Below are 10,720 nucleotides of genomic sequence, written 5' to 3' on the forward strand. Positions count from 1 at the left end.
TAATTTTATATTTGGTCATTCCCTGGTTAAAAACAAATTTGTCTTGCAATGACCATTGTTTTGATGATCATCTATGACACAATTTGCTGCAATATGACATCTGGGGAAAAAGATCCGTTGAAAATCACAAGCTGTGATAATGTATAGCTGAGAGGAAGGACAATTTGCCTGCCTAGGAGTAGGTTTGAATCAGCACAGACTTCCTGGAGCCAAAGACTTCCACTGTTCTCTGTTTGACTCAGACCCTCATCCATCTGAGGGAGGTAAATTGAATTCCATGCAATTTACTGTCATGACCTTTCAAAACAATGAATTTGTCTGTTCTGTGCAAAAATTAAAGCTACTCTAGTATTATCTGGTGATTTCATACTAGCTGAGTTTCTCAGCCAAACTGCAGAAAATCCTATTGCATTGCTGGAAAACCAACTTTCATTTGGAATTGCCTGTGCTTAAATAGTGTTCTAAACCTGTGCATCATTGCCTTTAGATAGCCTACATTCTCAGTAGCAAGAAGGGAACAGCCTCCACAGGTTTAGTCCAGAAGCTGGTGGAATATTTTCTAAACAGAGCAAAGGCAGGTCATAGGAAGATTGACGCTTTGTAAATGTGAGTTTGAATGCTTTAGGATCTTTCAGTGCTGTATCACCATATAATGTTTTTATTGCAAACTACATGTTGCCATTTAAAATAGCTTTGCTGCCTGTGCTTTTGAGGTTAGTTACTTTGTATATGTGAGGAGCTAAGACTGTGCTTCTTTGTGAATGAAGTGGAAACTAGTAATGGAAACACTCTTAAAATGAAGCCAGCTCTGCTCTTTAGATTGTGATCATAGGTATGACTGAAGCCGGAAGTAGCCCAATGGCTGCTGAATTGTGTTTTAGAGTTTTAAAGTAATAAACAAAGTAAAAACCCTCATACAGTCAAAGGTCACATTGTACCGTTGGAGATCAGATGTTTGTTGAAGACTACAAAAACATCTAAAGATACATAAGATCGAGGAAGAGGTTGTTTATGTCAGGAGAAGAGTGTTTGCCTTGTCCAATTGACCAACTGATCCATCATGTCCTGAATCTTTCCCCCAGCAGTTACTGATTATTTATGTTTCAGGGGAGGACAAAACATAGCAAGCATTGTATGCAAAGTAGTTGGGTGGGTTCCTTTGTGCTGTCTGGTAATCTGATTTCCCCAAAGCTGATAAGGCTGTTATCTCTTATGTTTCTGTGGGTGCGAATTTTGATGTGCACAAAGACCTTTGCCAAGGAGTAGCAGAATTGAAGAATTGGTTGGTTTTGATAGAAACAATTAGTATTGGTAGTGAAGGCCCAGGTTCATGCTTGCCCCTAGACACAGCCTTGCTAAGTCTGTGCCCTTGGAAGGGCCCCTCTTTGCTCCTTGCAGGCACAGGGCTGTGTAACAAGGCGGACAGCGAGACTCATTCCCAGGTGTGCATGGATGAAGGAGTAGGGGCTGGCTACTTGCCTCTGCTGTGTGACTGCCCTGTCTCCATGTGCGTCTTTCTCTTAATCAGCCAGCAAATAACTCATGAGTGAGGGAATGGAGAAAGAATGTCAGAGTTGCAAGGCAAGAAAAAAAAAAGCTTAAAAAATAGAATTAAAGCAAGTGTTTCTGAAAAAAAGGAATGAGAATCCAATAAGGAGGGGGAAAGCAAAAATAACAGAGTACATCTATAATTTGTACCAAATTTGAAACCATTTTAGGCTTTATAGTGCAGTTTATGCTAGAAGGGCTTTACTGCTTTGTGAAACCTCTTTGAAGGGCCAAAGACCTGATGCTATTGTGTGTCTCCAGTTGCTACTGCCTTATAGAAAAATGCTAATTTTGCTACTGTATGGAATGACTACAAGATGTTTCATGTAAATAGTGTAGGCAAGTTCAACTGCATGATTTTAAAGCTGTATTTAAAAGTGGTTGATGACTTTTTCCAATTCACATTTATATGAACCAGGCAACTGTGTAATGTGGTGCCTGGGGGCTCCCTTCCTAATGACATCTCTTTTTGGAAGCACAGTTTGATGGCGTGTATCAAGAAAAGATGATGAAAGCTACATTAAAGGACCTTAGGGCTCTGTAGATGGCAGAAAAAAACCCCAGGAGCATTACCTAGATGTATATCCTAAATAAAAGAAAGCATAGGATGTAAAAAATTAAGGACTTAGCTGACCCAAACTACTGCCATCTCCTACTGTTTCCCTAGTCTCTGTATGTAATTAAAATGAGTTAGTTGCTGCTTTTTTTGTTTTATATTAAATCCTTTTATTACAAATTTTAAAGAAGAAATTTTTTAGGGTAGTTCATGTGGTTGGCTGTTGGCTGAAGCAGTTGGAAAAAATATACTGCATTGCTCAGCTAACACACAACATCCTTTGGCATGAACTTCATGACACTGACCCAAATATGCCTGAAAGTGCCCCTTGTTCATGTGTTTAAACATTTACTGTACATTTCAGAAGTTGATGTGGTACTCAGGGAGTAGGGATGTGAAATGTAGGCACTCAATACAGTGAAAGATGCAGTGGTTTGGACTGAGCTATTGAAGAGCTGGATATCCAAAAGGCACAAAATGAACCTAGGAAGATGACTTCTGGAAAGGTGGCATCTGGTAATAAATCTATTACATTCCAGTCACTGAATCACTGACTGAATTTGAACACTTGAATGTACTGTCAAGCAATGACAGAGGAAGACTTCATAAAAGAAGAATGAGAGCCAACTATGCTGAACATATTGCAAGCTGGGCTGAGCCAGAAGAAATACACTGTCTTGCCATGGCTGTAAAAGATAGAAATAGCAACCTTTACATGGAAGGTATCATCTGAAAAGTTACTGACACCTGTCTATGGGATGAGGCTGCCCAGGATAAAACTTAGTGATTTTACATCCTGTCAGTGATGGCGTGCTTTTAAAAGAATGAATGAATGCTGTACCAACAGTTGGCTTTGGTATATATTTTCAAAAGGACTATCTTCAGCGCATTTGGGTAAGAAGACTCCTGTTAGCATCAGGTGTCTCCCCTCCAGGTCAGTAATGCTAATCATAAGCCTTTCTGAAGATGGGTTCCTGTAATTTTTTTCCAGCTCAAAGGCCAGCCTTTGGGCAGTGTTCTACCTGAGTCTGGCAGTGATTACCTTCACAGGCTTGTCTTGGGGAAGAAATAATGTTAGTGAACACTCCTTTGCCCTCCAGATGATCTTCTCAAAGTAGTTAATTGTTTATTTAGAAAGAATTTTGCTTTTTAAAGTCTGTATCCATCTCACAATGTTCCATGGAGAAGTCCCATGGGTCTAGCAGCCTGCAGAATCCACCACAGAGCTTAACATGCTCCTTTATTTTCAGCTAGTAATATTTCCTCCTTCCAGTTTTGCTTGTATAAAAGTGGTTTTGCCTTTCTAATTCAGCCCCTCTTCCAGACTACTGTTTTGCTCTCTGGTCATCTTTTAACTTTAATTGGTTAGCTTCCAGCAGTGGAAAAAAATGAATGTCTATACCAAGTATAAAGTTGGAAATAGCATATCCATTTTATGGATACTCTATTGCTCCCAGACTGCTTATCCAAACCTATTCTGTTGTTCACTGGGTAGTTTCATGTCTCCTGGATGTCTCCCCATTATGTTAGAACAATGCAGTCCTCTGGCATAACATGTCACATCATCTAATTGCTGCCCAATCTGATGGTGAATATTTTGTTAAATGACCGGGTCTCTGTGGCAGTTCTGCATGTTGCACTGGGGTTGTAACTCTCTTAAATGAACAGATGTTAATATTCCTTCTCTTTCTAGACTGTAAGACACTGTTCTGTTGCCTCTCAGAGTTTGTAAACTAGTTACAAAGAGAAATAACAAAACTTCTGGGAAGCACTGCTGTTCTACACATAAAGACTCAAAAAGAAACATGTGGGTTGGTATTCTGGGGCAGTGTAGGTGTCAAATGCAGGTGCTTTTCTTCTACAAAAAGCTGGCACAAGAGTAATTACTGTTAATGGAGTGAAAAAGGCTCAGAATGCCAATAAATATTAAATGTATATCTTGGAAAGTGTTTATAAAAAAGGAAGTAAATTCTGCTTGGGGAATTGCGCATGTTGTCTTGGTGTTGGTGTTGCTTTAGCAGAAATGGTTTATTTGTTACAGCCAGCCCTCAAAATATAAAGTTCTCTTCTAGATTAGAAGTGGTGTACTGACAGAAAATGTCCTTGATTTCATCACTGCTACATTAATTTCATTAAGGCCATGTGAAGTAATCGTCTGGCAAGATTTATTTGTCATAGTCTGGTGCAGACTTACTGTGGGGAGAGCTATTCTGTGGAATATAAGCAATGCCATTTACCAGGTGCTTCCATTTGCCTCAAAAAAACCCCTCCAACCCTGATGTAAAATCAGGATCTCAAAATGCAGGATTCAACTAATTTCTAGTTTGAATTCTCTTTACATTGCTTGTCAAGCTCTTTCTTGTGTGTTGAAAATAAACAACTCATGCCTTCTTTGAGCCATATCTTTTTGGGCAGTGGTAGAGTCCAGCAGTGCTGTTGACAGCAGTAAAGTAGATCTGTTTTCAAAATGTGTTAGGCTTCTGTGATCCACTAAGGCAAGGGAGATGTGGAGATGGTAGGGTTGAGCTGGGGTTTTTACTCTAGTAACCATGAATGTTTGCTTCTGTTGGCATGTCACAATTCTCTGTTTTTTGTAGAATTAAGCTTAAAAAACATTACTGATATATTGCAATAATTGGGACTATACTCTGTAGTACTAGTAATGATATTGAGTATTTGTATGGCAAATATATGAAGGAAGAGCTTTAAGGTAGTCTCCTTGCCTCTATTAAAGATAACACAGATACCTAGAGCTAAAAAAAATTAGAAAGTTCTAGGGTGTTTTTTTTTCTAGTTTGGATTTATTTTCTCACTTCTGGCACTGCCCCCCCCACCCCTCATGATGAAGAAACAAAATGAAATTTTGAGTTACAGTATCCAAGATTGGATTCCTCTTTTGGCAGATTCAAATTGACATATGCATGCTTCTCTAAGGATCATAGTCTGATCTAAGACAAAAATTCAGCAGGTGAGCATGATAGCCTTTTATTCACCAACTTGATGTGGTGGAAAGAAATATCCCCCTAGATAATGTCTGTGCCAGGAATGTATTTGTGTTAGTGTACATATCAATCCATCTTAAAATTACGGGTCTGGATTCAAAGGTAACTGGAGAGAATTCCATTCCCCTCATAGTGTAGGGTTCAGGATATGAATAAAAGGAGTTAAATGGAGCTTAGAGAGGGAACCTACTGCAGACTAATTTTCTTAGAATGGTATGAAAGGAAGGAACAGATAAACAGTTTTCCAGCCTTTACAGTAATGGTTAAAATCTTTCCTCTGGATGAAAAGTCAATTTTATTTCATAATAACTTTTTCTCTAGTATCTGAGTAAATGGCTACTGCCTCCATGCATTTAAGGTCTTTGTAGTGAGCAGCAGTGCTTCTAGATGTTTGTTTTGGCATTGCAGAGCTAATACTAGTTATGCAAATGCAGACATAAGGAATTTAAGAATAGATTCAAAAATGCAGGACTAGCATGGCTCATTTGAGCTAGAAGCCACAGGGTTCTGTTCTTCAGAGCTCTGTATATCTGCCTTACCAGTGAGTTAGTCCCCCCAACACACACTTTGCTGCCTACTTTTGAACAGCAGAACAGTATGTTCTGCTTTATATTCAGAGGAAGTGTTTAGGAGCCCTGACTGTCTACCCTGGATACCAGAGTATATTGAAAAATACCGTGTGTGTATTATCGGGGCAGCAGAGTCATTGCCAGTAGGAACTTTTAGAAATGGAGTTTAGCCATAGTTATGTGCATGTCGGGGTTATCCAAGGTGAGAAGGGACTTAGTGATTGAGATCCCTGTGTTTCTGCCGGGTGATTTTGTGACCTCCAAAGGGGTCATGGAGATCCCAAGGAGAACCTAAGGCATGCTTGCTGGCTGGAAATAAAACAGAGAACCAAGGAAGAGAAGTGGTGTTGGTGTGGGAAGCCCAGCTCTAAACTTTCCCTTCCTGCTGTGGGGCTACACATGTATTCAGTGAGGCTGAATGGGGTGCAAGCTTTTGTTAGCAAATTCAGGCAGCAGTTCTGCCAGTAAACAGGATTTTGGAGCCTTCCTGAGCTCCTTCAAGGCACTGTCAATAAACAAAATACCCAGCTTGTCTTGTTTTTTCATTGCTTCACATCTGGTGAAGGTGAAGGCTAGGAAAAGTTTGCTGTCAAACATACAGATACAATAATCTGAAATTGTTTCCTGAGGCTCTCAGAAAGTGATTACCAGGGAAGTATGGGAAAATATTTTCTGAATTTTCTGAAACTTTTAAAAAAGCTCAAATGCAAGGATGATCAAGAGTGGGTTTTTTTGTTGTTGTTGTTGGGAATTGGTTTTTGAGAATAAAAATTAGAATTCACTGAGAATTACTGTTGATAATCATTACTGAAAACTGAAGAACAGATCCTGAAATACGAAGAGGCATGGACATTATGCTTAGCAAATTGTTTTTCAGTGCAGGAAATGACTTTCCAAGAAGTCTGCAGTGTGGTCAAGCTATGTTGTCTTGAGATGAGTAGAGTATAATGCTCTGATCACTCAGTGAAAGGGGGGGCTTTTTTATTTCCAGCTGGAAATTTCAGACTTGAGTGACTTCTGCTCTAATGTCCTAGGAGTATTTATTTATCTAATGAGAAGAGCACAAAATGTTTTGATTTGTATTTTCTTCAAAAAGAAGAGGGAGGTGGATTTATTCAGATGTTCTGAAGAACTCACCAGGGAACACAAACTAAGTATGGTAATTTTTCAGCCACAGATGTGGTTTTTACCTTCTGAAAACAGGGAAAGCTCTTGCTCTTCACTGTCTTAGAAGTATTTGCAGTAATTGGCAATAATTGCATCTTAGATGGTAAGTCAGCTTCTGTTTCCATTGTCATTAATTTCTGCAGAACCAAATATGTAAGCAGGCACAGTCATACCATTTTATATTAGTCACTACTGGTGTTACTTAATATTTTAGTCTCTGTTTGTAAAGGAAAGATAGTGAAGAATGCAGGTCTTATCATGGAGAGAAAGATTATAACCTAGAAGTCCTGTGTTACCAACATGTAGGATATCATGACATATTTCCTATTATGCTAACATTTTTACAACAGGAAAGAGATAATATGAATAATTTACTTTACCTTATTCACTTTTACCTTGAATTGAAGCTTTCTGCTATGTATGTAGTTTGGCATTAAATTTGTTATAAGGCTGTATTTTAGGAGGAAGAGGAGATATCAGGATGGAGTGCTAAATGGCCTGATCAAGCAGCACAGTCATTAGCAGAGTTTTTTCCTACATATACCAACAGAAAATTCAACCCAGAATGATGCAAATATGACATAGAATTGTGTTTTTGAGCACTGTGGCTGGACATGCGAACTGTTAGAAATTAAGGCAGTGAACTCTATTCCTTATGTCCCTATCAGCTGGAGAAGTGCGGGAGGTTGATATCTAGCACCTCAAGTCAAGTTCATACCAGTAAGCAGTTGAATTGAAATTCATAGTGGGTAAATTCCTGGACATTTTTAATGCTATTTTTTTCTTTTATTTTTTCCTTCTGCAGTCTGGCCATTTGTATCTGCCATCTGGGTGCTTATGATGACTTGAGATTTTCCTGTAGTTTTTCTTGTATTTTCTCAGGACAAGGTGAATGTCTTTCCATTGATGGTAGGGTATGTAGTGCAGTGGGGTCTGAACCCAGCTGGGAATATACATGTCTCTGCAGTGTGTGTAATGAACAGGAGAGATGACCAGTTGGCAAGGAGCTGTGGTGCTGAGTGAAAGAGGAAGCCCTGCCTCTTGCCCCATGAGTTTCATCAGTCAGCCACTTTGTATGATCTTCAAAGTGTAGGCACTTTCTGTGTTGGGAAGAAAAAGGGAAAACTCTTCCTCTTGGCATTTCAGTCATGTTTAAGTGTGCAGTAGTGCACGGTAGGAATGACATAACCCAGCATGATCCAAAGGGATACAACAATACAGCTGTGAGGAGCAGCTTTAGGTCTCCTCCAGCCCTGCATGGACCACTGCAGCAGAAGTGCTTTGAGAGGCCAGTGTGATGCAGCATTGCAGAATGGCACTTGAGGAGAAGAATATAGAACATCTCCCTCCCCCAGGTGCCAGGGGCTCCACCAGGATTGGGACTCCCTGCCAGACAAAGATGAAGATATGACAGATGGGCGCTGAGTAGCCTGGGTCTTGGAGCTTTTGCAAGGCAGGTGTTAAGAATGAGTACTTGAGGCAGCTTAAAAAAGCAGCAGCAAGGACATCAGTAAAACTCAGTTTTCTCAGATGCAGTCTGATTTTAGTCAGATTTCATAGTGCAGCCTTGAAAAGAGGTGGGGAGGCTCCACCACAGCAGGCAAAGCATTGGTGGTAAATAGCACTGCATAGCAGCCAAGGACTCTGAGAGCAGGAGTGTCAGGGATTTTCCTGGCCTGCACAAAGCAATCTTCAAGGCTTAGATGCCCCATGTACTGTGTTAAAGTAAAGCTAGCAGTAATGTGTGCCTCAGGAAGCTGCTGGTAGGTGGCATGGGGCCAGTGTTCATTTAGGGTAGATCATGTTGCTGCCATCCAGCTGTGCTGATCTCACCCCTGGAGGATTTTTAATCTATGTGGGATTGCTTTAATCTGTGCTCTTCCTACATCTCCAGAAAGAATGGCTCCTGAGAGGGGGAGCACTGAGATTTTGGCTGCCTTTGAGCCACCACTATAGTGCTGTTCTGTAGTAGGATTTGTTGAAAGCTGTGCACAATAATATTGGGAGTTTATTGTTTGGAAGGATTTGTGGTTTGTTTGATTTTCTATGCATCCAGATTGCTTATATGAATTAGTGTTACTTCGTTTACGTTTATATGTAAAAGTCAGGTTGCATGTACTAAATTATCTTTTCATTAAAAACATTCTTCTGAAATTAAACTGAATGGTACATTTTCTTGTTCATTGCTCTGCTGTTAAAGCAGATGGAAATGTCTGGAGTCTTCTTTGTTGCCAGGGGTATAAACTATGTCCCATCTTAATCAAGAGGCTGCACATTGTCAGTTTGGAAATGCCAACTGAAACAAGGTTTTTGTTTTTCAAGTCCACTTAAGGAAAGAAAAGATTTAATATATATGGGCTCTTTGGAGCCTTCACACCAGATGATTTTCAAACATAATAGGGATTGAAGCCCGCTCTCCTAGCAACTCTGGAATTATGTTACTTCTTTTTCTGTGGCAACCAGCAATTGCCTTCTGCTTCACTGGCCACCTGCAAACGTCAAGGTTTCCACAGCAGGGGCATGGTCCTGTGCAAAATGCCAGTGGGAAAGAGGAAGGGAGATCCTGCAGGATAATGATGTCCAAATGTGTGTTGTGCAGGGCAGGAAAAGTGGCGTTTGTGATCTTTGGTGTTATTTCCCTTCTCCATACTTCCCTAGGCAGTGTGTATTTCTTAGTTTTGGCAGACAGATTTTATCCCACATGTGTAAGACTGCTTTTGAGCAAAGCCCCATTGCATTTCTTCCAATTGGGGAAAAAAAGAAAAAGCAAAATGCATCTGGATCAAGACATTGTTTTAAAAGGTTTACTGATACTGATACAGGGAAAGAAGGACAGCAAAGCAAGCTTGACTTAAGGCTTACCCTTTCACTTAATTTTTGGGTTGATTTAGGAACAAACGTGTTAAACTTCTGCAATATTAGTTTATTATTTAAGCCCTGTGATGATACTGTGAAGGACAGTATCTAAATAAGCTGTTGCAATGGGATTTTATTCAGCTCATTAGCTGTGATAGCAACACTGAAAAGTGTATAGGGAATTATAGTACAGATTTTTGATGTTCTAGAGGTCAGTCTAGTCTTAAAAGAAAAATATAACTTCTTCAGATGCCTCACTGGCTCAAAACATGCCTAATCCTTGCAAGGTTTTTTTAATTAAAATTCATCAGTTATTAACTTAGACTTTACTCATTTCTCCACCTAGATCTCCTGCGAAGTTCTGGTGCAAAAGCTGTATTTGAGATAAGGCAGTATCTACTTCTGATCTCATTTAATTGGCCTCTGCACATGGCAGAGCAAATGTCTCATTTTATATGGCTTAGCAACTTGCACCCTGAACCCAGGAATTCTGGGCATAAAAAATATCATAGCTGAACTATCATTTCTTTTTTCTCTAAGACAGTCTAAGCAACAGTACAGTGCAAAGTTGCAGTGCCACAAAAAGATAGAAGCAGTACTCACAAATTCTGTATTCCAGCAGGTACTCATTATTTCTCTACATAGATGTGGCCATTAGTCTGGGATTAGTTGCCAGACATAGAAGAGACAGAAATCATGGTTTTAGGTGTCACTGTAAGCACTGTTATTACAGGGAAGAACCAATGAAGCAATTCTATATCTAAACAGCACCTTAAGGAAATCATGTTTCTTACAGGGTAGGGCAGATTTGCCCTTAAGCACTTATGAGGCTGTAATGAGCTGTAAGACTGGTTGCAAATAATGTCACAAATGAAAAAAAAAAAAAAAAAGCGTTGCTCAGTCATTAAGGACAAAGCCCTGTAGAGGTTCTCACAAATGAATGAATAAATTTGAAATGCTTCCTCTGATGTGTGAACTCTGAAATTAACACCCCACTAAGAATAGTACAGGGTGTCAGCTCT

General features: G+C 39.7%; 1 protein-coding gene across 2 annotated transcripts in view; it reads left to right on the forward strand.

Moving 5' to 3' along the window:
* TTC7A (tetratricopeptide repeat domain 7A) overlaps window positions 1-10,720 on the forward strand; it is a 167,593-nt gene that overhangs the window by 78,004 nt on the left and 78,869 nt on the right. The window lies entirely within an intron of this gene.

Source organism: Geospiza fortis, unplaced genomic scaffold (assembly GCF_000277835.1).
Source record: "Geospiza fortis unplaced genomic scaffold, GeoFor_1.0 scaffold41, whole genome shotgun sequence".
NCBI lineage: Eukaryota > Metazoa > Chordata > Aves > Passeriformes > Thraupidae > Geospiza > Geospiza fortis.